Consider the following 10,324-nt stretch of genomic DNA (forward strand, 5'->3'; position numbering starts at 1 on the left):
CTGATGGCTTTAGGACTGAAGATCATGGTGTAAAGGGGAAGTGAATTAGAAGAGAGGGGCATAGAATAAAACCTGTAGTCAGTGTATGATTGGAATCTGGAATGCACTGTGTAGATTTGAAGGCAGATTGCACTGTCAAGAAGGAAGTGGATAAATATTGGGTGGAGAAGAATTTGTAAATTTGTGAATAAATGCCTGGGGCATGGAACAAGCGAGCTGGTGTGGACATAATGTGCCAAATGGATCCTTGGATTATAATTATGCAGTGAAATGCTCTAATTTTTCTTTGCACCACAGCGAACATTTGCATCTTTGCATAGTGCAACCTTGTAGTGAAAGCCCTTGTCTCTGTAGCCATTCAAGCCAGGTGGGTTTGAATGTTGAAAGAATTGAGAATTAATGCTCCGCGGGTGGCAAGGTGGTGCAGCGGTAGAGTTGTTGCCTTACAGCACATGCAGCGCCAGAGACCCGGGTTCAATCCCGACAACGGATGCTGTCTGTGTCTGTACGGAGTTCGTACGGTCTCCCCATGACCCCAAGATCTTCGGTTTCCTCCCACACTCCAAAGACGTACAGGATTGGCTTGGTATAAATGTAAAAATGGTCCATCGTGTATGTGTGTGTAGGATAGTGTTAATGTGCGGGGATCACTGGTTGGTGTGGACTCAGTGGGCCGAATGGCCTGTTTCCACGCTGTATCTCTAAACTAAACTAAAGCATATCAAAATAATTAAACAATTCGACAATTTGTATAAATGAATTGGAATGAACATATGATTTGAAAATGTGTTGTTAATACTTGATTGGAAAGTGTTGTGACAGTGACATAGAAGACATCCGAGGGTCGTAGTTAGGTTACAGTTTAGTTTATTGTCACGTGTACCGAGGTACAGTGAAAAGCTTTTGTTGCGTGCTATCCAGTCAGCAGAATGACAATACGTGATTACAATCGAGCCAGTGTACAGATACACGATAATGGAATAAGGTTTAGTGCAAGGTAAAGCCAACAAAATAGTCCGATCAAGGATAGTCCGAGGATCACTAATGAGGTAGAAAGTAGTTTAGCACTGCTCTCTGGTCGTTATAGGATGATGGTTAAGTGAACGGGAAAACAGCTGGCAGGTGAGAATAAACTGAGAAAGTGTAAAAATTGTCCATATTGAAAAGAAAGCATTCACCAAATAGTGAGAGATTGCAGAACTCGTGAGTTGGAGAGGGATTGTTACAAAAGACTTTTGGAAAATTATCAATGTCAAAAGGAATTGAATTCAAGTAAGGATCTTGTGCTTCCGTTGTGTGGGGTATTGGCAAGACATGTACCGGATTGGTCTCGTTTAGTTTAGTTTGGTGATACAGCGTGGAAACACGTCCTTTGGCCGACTGAGTCCGCACCAACCAATGATCATTCATACACACAATCTATCCGACACACGAGGGACAATTTACGAAGCCAATTAACCTACAAAGCTGCACGTCTTTGGAGTGTGGGTGGAAACTGGAGCAGGCAGATAAAACCCACGCAGTCACAGAGAGAACGTAAAACTCCATACAGCCAGCACTCGTAGTCAGGATCAAACCCGGGTCTCTGGCGCTGTGAGGCAGCAACTCTATTGCTCACTTTGCTTCCCCTTAAAAGAAAATAAGTGTATTGGAAGCAGTTCAGAATTAGAGTTGGTCTTAGAAAGAATTTTGGACAGGCTGGATCTGCTGGAGTTTAGGAGAGAGGAGTAACTTGATAGGAATATTTAAGATCCTGATAGATTTTAACAGGGTGGACATTTTAACATGTTCCCTCTTGTGGAAGAATCTGATAATAGTGTACCCCCAGTTTATGGCAGTTCAGGTATTTGAAATTTTCCTTTATGGAACTGACATAACTGTGAAAAACCTCAAGCTGGGGTGGGGTGGGGTGGTGGTGCGTAAACACATTGCTTACAGATAGCAGAACTGCAGATGCTGGTGTAAATCGAAGATAGACACAAAATGCTGGAATAACTCAGCGTAACAGGCAACATCTCTGGAGAGAAGGAATGGGTGATGTTTCAGGTCGAGACCAGACTATCCAGGGGAAAGGGAGACGAGAGGTATAGGCAGTGATGTAGAGAGATATAGAACAAATTAATGAAATATATGCAAAAACGTAACAATGATAAAGGGAACAGGTCATTGTTAGATGTTTGTTGGGTGATGTAAACAAGAGCCAGAGACAGTGTGTGATTTAAACACATTTTTAATGAGCTCTTGAGACTTAGCAGCATTGAGGACGACAAGTTGTCAGTGCAACCTAGCTGCTCGAACTGTAGTGTTGGGAACAAGTGTTAGTATAAGTGTTATAGTGGGGTGGAGTTAGTGATGCTGGCTTGTGTGTGATTGGTTCACATGCATCATCAATCTACAGGTGAGAACGGGAAGCTGGTGCGACTTGGGTGGAGGAGGGATGGATAGTGAGTGAGTGCAAGGGTTACTTGAAGTTAGAGAAATCAATATTCATACCACTGGGTTGTAAGCTGCCCAAGCTAAATATGAGATGCTGTTCATCCAATTTGCATTTAGCCCTCTGACAATGGAGGAGGCCTAGGACAGAAGGGTCATTGTGGGAATGGGAAGGGGAATAAAAGTATTTGGCAACTGGGAGATCAGGAAGGTCCGGGCGGACGGAGCAAAGGTGTTCAGCGGAACGATCGCCCAGTCTACGTTTGGTCTCGCCGATGTATATGAGTCCACATCTTGAACAACGGATGCTGGTTGAGTGTGAGGTGTTTCATTTTGGGACGTCGAACAAGGGCAGGACCTACACAGTAAATGGTAGGCCTCTGGGTAGTGTTGTATAGCAGAGGGATCTAGGAGTACAGGTGCATGGTTCCTTGAAGGCCGAGTCGCAGGGAGATAAGGTGGTTAAAAAGGCTTTTGGCACATTGGCCTTCATCAGTCAGAGTATTGAGTATAGGTCATGTTGCAGTTGTATAAGACGTTGGTGAGACCACATTGAGAATATTGTGTTCAGTTCTGGGTACCATGTTATAGGAAAGATATTGTCAAGCTGAAAAGGGTTCAGAAAAGATTTACGAGGATGTTGCCAGGACGAGAGGATGTGAGCTATAGGGAGAGGTTGAACAGGCTGGGTCTCTATTCCATGGTGCGCAGGAAGATGAGGGGAGATAGAGGTATATAAAATCATGAGAGGAATAGGAATAGATAGAAATGAGGTGCAGGAGTATGCCATTCGGCCCAGTCTCTTGCGCCCAGAGTAGGGGAATCGAGGACCAGTAGGACATAGGTTCAAGGTGCCAAAGGGCCAAATCTATTTAATAGGAATCTGAGGGTGAACGTTTTCAACTACCCTCTGTGGCAGAGAGTGCCAGGATTCACACTCTCTGTGTGCCAAAAAAGAGGTCGTTGATTTCCCCCTTATCCTTAAGGTACTATCTTGTCAATGTTTAAGAAACATCTTCCTGCATCTAGACTGGTACCCATTGATTTTGGAAGGTATTGGAGGGATCTCAATCTTCTAAATTCTAGATAGTATGGCAAGTGGGATCCAGTGTCTTCATGGGACATCCTGTTGAAAGATGAGGTGCACAGTCGAGTGGGTCGGGAATCGAGGACAGGTTTCTCAAGGTAGGGGAAACCCTATGACACAGAAAGGGTGGTGGGTGCATGGAACAAGCTGCCAGATAGGGTGTGGTTTAAGGAGGAGGTGATACATTGATTGGACACCTGTGCCTAAGTGCTGCAAGTGGGACTGTCGGGGTCCCTGGACAGAGTCGACGGAGGAGGTATAGGAACAGGTGTTGCATCTCCTGCGTTTGCAGGGGAAAATACCTGAGGGTGGGAAGGGATGAGGGCGTTGCGAAGGAAACAGTCTCTGCGGAAGGTGGAAAGGGGTGGGAGATGTGAAGAGGAGGTATAGCAGGGTTGGGATCCTGTTGGAAAAAATAAAAAAAAAAATAAAAAACATTGCAGGGGAAAAATCTGAGAAGGGGAGGATTGGGTGGGAAGTAGGGCGATGCGAAGGAAACAGATGGGGTGAAGGGGTGGAGGACGAGGGGGACAGCGGTGGGTCCTGGATGTAAACCTTGGAGGGTGATGGCAGATGGGGAGCAAGGGAGGACGAGGGGACACTGGGTTACGATTGGGGTGAGGGGGGGAGCAAGGTGAGAGCTACAGGGTATCCACGATCGAGGGAGAGGGGAACCCCCTGTTGCTAAAGAGAAATACTCCAGAATTTTGTGTCTATCTTTAGTGTAAACCAGCATTTGCAGGTCCCTCCTGCACATATCTATCTATGACTTCGGTAGTAGGAATAAAGGCATAGACTATTTTCCAAATGGGGAGAGAATCCAGAAATCGGAGGTGCAAAGTGACTTGGGAATGCTGGTGCAGGATTCCCAAAAAGTTAACCTGCAAGTCGAATCGGTTGTAAAGAAAGCAAACTCAATGTTAGCATTTATTTCGAGAGGGCTTGTACACAAAAACAGGGATGTAATGTTAAGGCTCAATAGGGCACTGGTAAGACCGCCTTTGTGTGAAAAATATACATCTTCTAGATGCGCTGGGACGCATCCTCAGTGATGTGACCTGGGGTCATCGGGTGTTTCGGGTCTCACAACATCAGACACCCTCGCCCAGGCCACCCAGCCGGGGTTGATTAGGCCCCGACTTACGTCCCAGCAGCAACTGCCCACGGATCAGCCATTTTAATAACTACTCTGCAAAGAATGGGAGACTCTAGTGCGTGGAGGGGCTGGGCTCTGTGGGGTGAGTCCTGGCCGGGTTCTTCCTGCATCTCACCAGGTTCAAGGCCTGTGCGCTGCACCTCTTTCTCCTTCTCCGAGCATTTCATTCTCGCCTGATGGATTTTTAGGCCATGTCCACGAAAGTCACAGACTGGGGTGCTAACCCAGCCTGTCCCGGGTGCCGTCTTTCCATGCTGTCAACTGTCTCTCCAGAAGTCACAAAACTATTCTTGGTTGTTACCCAGTCTAGGTGCCAATATTGTGAGTAATTTTGGGGACCATATCTGAGGAAGGAGGTGCTGGCTCTGGAGAAGGTCCAGAGAAGGTCTACAAGAATGATCCCAGGAATGAGTAGGTTAACCTACAATGAGCGTTTGTCGGCACTGGGCCTGTACTCGCTGGAGTTTAGAAAAATGAGGGGGGACATTGAAGCATACAGAATAATGAAAGGCTTGGATAGAATGGATATGGGGAGGATGTTTCCACTAGTGGGATAGTCAACGCCTCAGAATTAAATTACGTTCTTTTAGGAAGGAGATGAGGGGAAATCTCTTTCATCAGAGGGTGGTGAATCTATCGAATTCTTTGCCACGGGCTGTGGAGGCCAAGTCAGTGGATATTTTTAAGGCAGAGATAGATAGATTTTTGATTAGTACAGGTGTCAGAGGTTATGGGGAGAAGCAGGAGAATGGGGTTAGGAGGAAGAGATAGATCAGCCACGATTGAAATGCGGAGTAGACATGATGGGCTAAATGGCCTGATTCTACTCCTATCACTTATGACCTTATTGTAATGTATATAATGTAATTAGCATATGTTATGTCTTGTGCGATGGGACGCATGCGCTAGAAGAGACTCATGGTGGCGTCCAGCAATAAAAGTAGCTTGTTAGTTTACTCCTGTATCTGAGAGTTCTTTTAAGTCAGTTCCAAGTACCCAAATACACTACAATTGGCGACGAGGATGGGATAGAGTTTGTGAACTCACCCACAGGACTGTTTTGCAACACGTAGGATTGTTTAACAGTTTAAACTGTAAATACGGAGTTGTGTCACAGTTGTTTGCGAGCTGGACAAGAGAGGCCTGCAGATCCCTCTATGCTGGGGACTGCATTTAAAACATCAGCTGTACAAGTCGGCGAGTTTTGTCAGGCTATCTCTATGTTGTGTCTACGTGGCAAGATGTCGTCCTTCGGATTGTTACTCATTTTAGACTGAGTTTTCCTTTTGTCAAATTCCTCAAGCTGAATAGTCTTTGTATAAGTTTTAGGTGAATTGTTACACCAAAACACACAACAACAACAACAGCACGAAGAGGATAAAAGAACAAAAAAGGAAAGAAGAAGGACTGTCAGAAAAATAAGATTGTGTTTGGAAACAAAGTAGAATGGCACCAAGCCAAAAGATTTGGCGCCAAATGTTTTTGAATTGGCGCCAAAGAAAAGAAAGGTCGGAACAGGAAGCAAGGAAAACAAGTGGGGCAGTAAGTAAGTGTCACCGAAGAAAGCATCCGAAAGCTGGAAGCCTAACCAGCAGGACAGCGACGGTGGCAACTTACCTGGAACATTTTCCAGGGCTGTGTAGCCAAGGCAAAAGGGGCAGAAGAGGCCCAGCAGCTGCCACCGACTTCGGACGTTTTCCAGGGCTGTGTAGCCCACAGCCAGGCCCAGGAGTCGCCAACGACGTCGAGTGAGGGCCTAGTACCGGGTAGGCCACGGACAGGTCCGGTGAAGCCACCGACGAAACGGAGTCAGCCCGGGTGGGAGAAGAGTCAGCCCGGTCGAGGGAGAAAGCGGACCGGCAGAGTGAAAAAAAAACTGGCCACGAGATAAGCGGACCAGCTGACAAAAAAAAAAGCCCGGCTGGGAGAAGAGTCAGCCCGGTCGAGGGAGAAAGCCGGCCGCGAGAGAAGCGGACCGGTCGTGCAAGAAAGCCCAGTCGCAAGAGACGGCCGTGAACAGAGAAAGCCCGGTCGGGAGCAGAGTCAGCCCGACCGTGAGCAGAAAAGAGGGTCCGGCCGCGCAAGAGAAGCGGACCGTCCGAGGGGGAAAGCCCGGACGTGAGAGGAAGTCCGGTCCCGAGCAAAGAGTGGGTCCGCAAGAGAGAAGCAGGACACAGCACTCAAGCACTTCAGCCCGGTCGGGAGCAGAGTCAGCCCGGTCGGGGGAGAAAGTGGAGAAAGCCCGGTCGCGAGAGAAAGCCGACCGAGGGAGAAGCGGGTCCGCGCGAGAGAAGCGGGTCACAGCGCTTAGCCAGCCCCCGACGGTGGGGCACAGTCCTGATGCTTGGAACAGCGGGGACTAGCAGCAGTAACTAGCAGCGACACACCTTCCGCAGGGTGTCCACGGAGCCAGCGACGTGCCAAGTAGCGGGTCCAGTAGCAGCCGGGAGGGCTGTGGAGACAGCGGGCAGGCAAGTCAGCAGAGCAGTGGTAGTCGACTTGGCAGCGAGCCAGCGGCAGCAAAAGTAACGGTGAAGCCCGGAGGAGCCAGCAAAAGCAGCAAAAGTACCGGTGGGGACAGCTCGAGAGGTCGAGACGGCACCGGAGTCCATAGGCCGACAAGCTGGACCGGTGAAAGGAAAAGCGGGACTGTTGAATGTAATGCGTTGTTCACTATTCCTTCACAGTAAAAGCGGCACTGTTGAATGTAATGCGTTGTTCACTATTCCTTCACAGTAAAAGCGGGACTGTTTGGATGTAATGCATCGGTCACTGTTATTAATAGTAAATCTGTGTGCATAGCAGGAATATGGTTAAAATGTTCTCAATGTCTAGTAACATGAAATGTTGGTTAATAGTATAAATCTATTATTATAAGAATTAATAATAGTCAGTGGGCTGGATCACTTCTTAGTGTGTAGAAGGATTAAGTCTAGTGCAGAATACACAGTGAGAGAAAAGAAGATAGTGCACCTGAATAGCAACAGGTAACATGGCTTTTCAAATTGTAGGAAACGTGCCCCAGTTAGATTATGGGTGTAATTTTGAGAAATGGGCCGAAGTCTTGGAGGCTTGTTTCATTTCCAATGATATCGCTGCAGAGGAGAAGAAGAGAGCATGGTTCATATTAGGCTAAGGAAGAGAGGGTTATCAGACCTTACGTATGTTACTGCTGCCACAGATAAAATCTACGAGGAGTGTAAGGAGGCATTAATGGCTCATTTCTCGCCAAAACCTCCAATGGTATCCAGAGGCAAGGAGCCTGAACTAAAGAGGGCAGAGCATCTCAAAGGACCAAGGTCAAGTGCAAAAGGACAAAGGTCAAGTGCAAAAGGACAAAGGTCAAGTGCAAAATGACACAGGTCAAGTGCAAAAGGACCGAGGTCAAGTGCAAAAGGACAAAGGTCAAGTGCAAAAGGACCAAGGTCAAGTGCAAAAGGACACAGGTCAAGTGCAAAAGGACACAGGTCAAGTGCAAAAGGACCAAGGTCAAGTGCAAAAGGACAAAGGTCAAGTGCAAAAGGACCAAGGTCAAGTGCAAAAGGACAAAGGTCAAGTGCAAAAGGACCGAGGTCAAGTGCAAAAGGACAAAGGTCAAGTGCAAAAGGACCAAGGTCAAGTGCAAAAGGACCAAGGTCAAGTGCAAAAGGACATGGGTCAAGTGCAAAAGGACCAAGGTCAAGTGCAAAAGGACAAAGGTCAAGTGCAAAGGGACACAGGTCAAGTGCAAAATGACACAGGTCAAGTGCAAAATGACACAGGTCAAGTGCTAAGGGACAAAGGGCAAATACAAAGTGGCAGAAGTCATAGGCAAAGAGAAATTACCATCCAAAGTGCAACCCTAGCTGTTCAAGCTGCATTCAGGGGTATGAAGGTACGGAGAGAGATCCGGAACGAACAGAATGCAGTAACGGTAATACAAGCAGCAGTTAGAATGCACAGAATATACCGTAAATACAAGGCAATGAGATTGGCAGCTATAATGGTACAAACCCATTATAGGGCAAACCTTCAAATGGAAAGTGATCGCAAAACGTACAAGAAGGTACGCAGAAGCGTTGTACTGCTTCAGGCAGCCTACCGTGGAATGCTTGTTCGAAGGCAACTGCGGGTCATGCATAAATCTGTCAAGGTCATACAGACTTATTATCAGATGTATAAACAGCGTCAGTATTTTAAGAAACTACGCTAGTCTGCCATTGCGGTACAGCAACGATACCGAGCATGCCAGATAAGAGATGTCCAAGTGAGACAGTATAAGAGTTTGAGGGAAGCAGTGGTTTGTATTCAGGCCTTATACCGCGGGATCAAAGCCAGAGTATTGGTAGAGAAAACCAAGGCAGCACACTGTATTAAGTCATTCATAAGAATGTGCATTACAAGAAAGCATTTCTTGATGCAAAAGGCAGCTGTAGTCACTCTGCAAGCTGCATACCGTGGTTACCGATTAAGGGTACGGTACAGAGCTATTCGACAAGCAGTCATTTCGATCCAGAGATGGTACAAAGCATGCAAAATAGGGCATTCCCAGTTTGTGCAACATCAGTCAATGAGGGATGCAACTATTACCATTCAAACTGCATACAAGAGTATGGTGGTTAAGCAAAAGAGAGCTACTGTAAAAGTGCAGTCAGTACTCCGTATGAGTTGGTATAGGAAAGACCTAAGGAGACAAATAGATGCACAACAGAAAAGACTGAAACGATACAAAAGGCTTAAACGATATAGGAAAGACCGATTTATACAGCAGTTGCAGTGCAGTATCTACCGTGCTTATGTAGTAAGAGAAATATACAGAACGCAAATCAAAGCCACTGCTGTATTGCAAGGACAGTATAGATCCTACTGCTTGATGAATAACCAGAAAGGTGATTTAAGAAGACAAATAGACGAACAGCAGAAAATGCTAAAAAGTTGCAAAGAACGGTTAAATAAATGTGTGACGATGAGCAAAACGTGTTAACAGAAAAGTCTAAAGAAGAGAGGCTTGTCGGTCGAGACAAAAGTATGCAGGACCGATTGTGATTAGGACACTTCAGTATAGTCCAGCATGGAGCTTCCTTCACTGGGCAATGGACAAATGTTTATGCATTGCAGAATGTCATTATACAACAAGAGCAGATAAATATGCAGCGCCAGGAAATTGAGCGACTGAAAAACGACAACCTGCAGTCATGTGTCAGATCCCACCTACAAATAAAGAACAGAAACCGAGGAAATGTTCTTTAGCAGAATATCAAGAACAGGAAGAAATCTGCAAATTAGATTAGGGTATTTAAAAAGGGAAGAGGCAGAGATACAGGTAGAGCTAGAGTGATTAGAAAGATGAGTGGAATGAACCATTATGTGCTAAGTTTAGATACAGTTTACAGTTATGAGGATGTAATGTCAGATGACTGTAATAATATAATTTTACAACTGTGTTAATTATATTTAATGTAGTAGAAATGGTGTTATTCGCCTCCAAGCTAAAGGGGAATGTATATAATGTAAATGGTGTTACCTGCCTCCAAGTAAAAGGGGGAGCAGTGTAATGAATATAATGTAATTAGCATATGTTATGTCTTGTGCAAGGGGACGCATGCGCTAGAAGAGACTCATGGTGGCGCCCAGCAATAAAGCAGCTTGCTAGTTTACTCCTGTATCGG

General features: G+C 46.1%; 1 protein-coding gene across 1 annotated transcript in view; it reads left to right on the top strand.

The window, feature by feature from the left end:
- The window catches only part of lamp3 (lysosomal associated membrane protein 3), a 43,153-nt gene that overhangs the window by 31,769 nt on the left and 1,060 nt on the right, over positions 1-10,324 (top strand). The gene's annotated exons all lie outside the window — the stretch shown is intronic.

The sequence above is a fragment of the Leucoraja erinacea genome, chromosome 14 (assembly GCF_028641065.1).
Source record: "Leucoraja erinacea ecotype New England chromosome 14, Leri_hhj_1, whole genome shotgun sequence".
In the NCBI taxonomy this organism is placed as follows: domain Eukaryota; kingdom Metazoa; phylum Chordata; class Chondrichthyes; order Rajiformes; family Rajidae; genus Leucoraja; species Leucoraja erinaceus.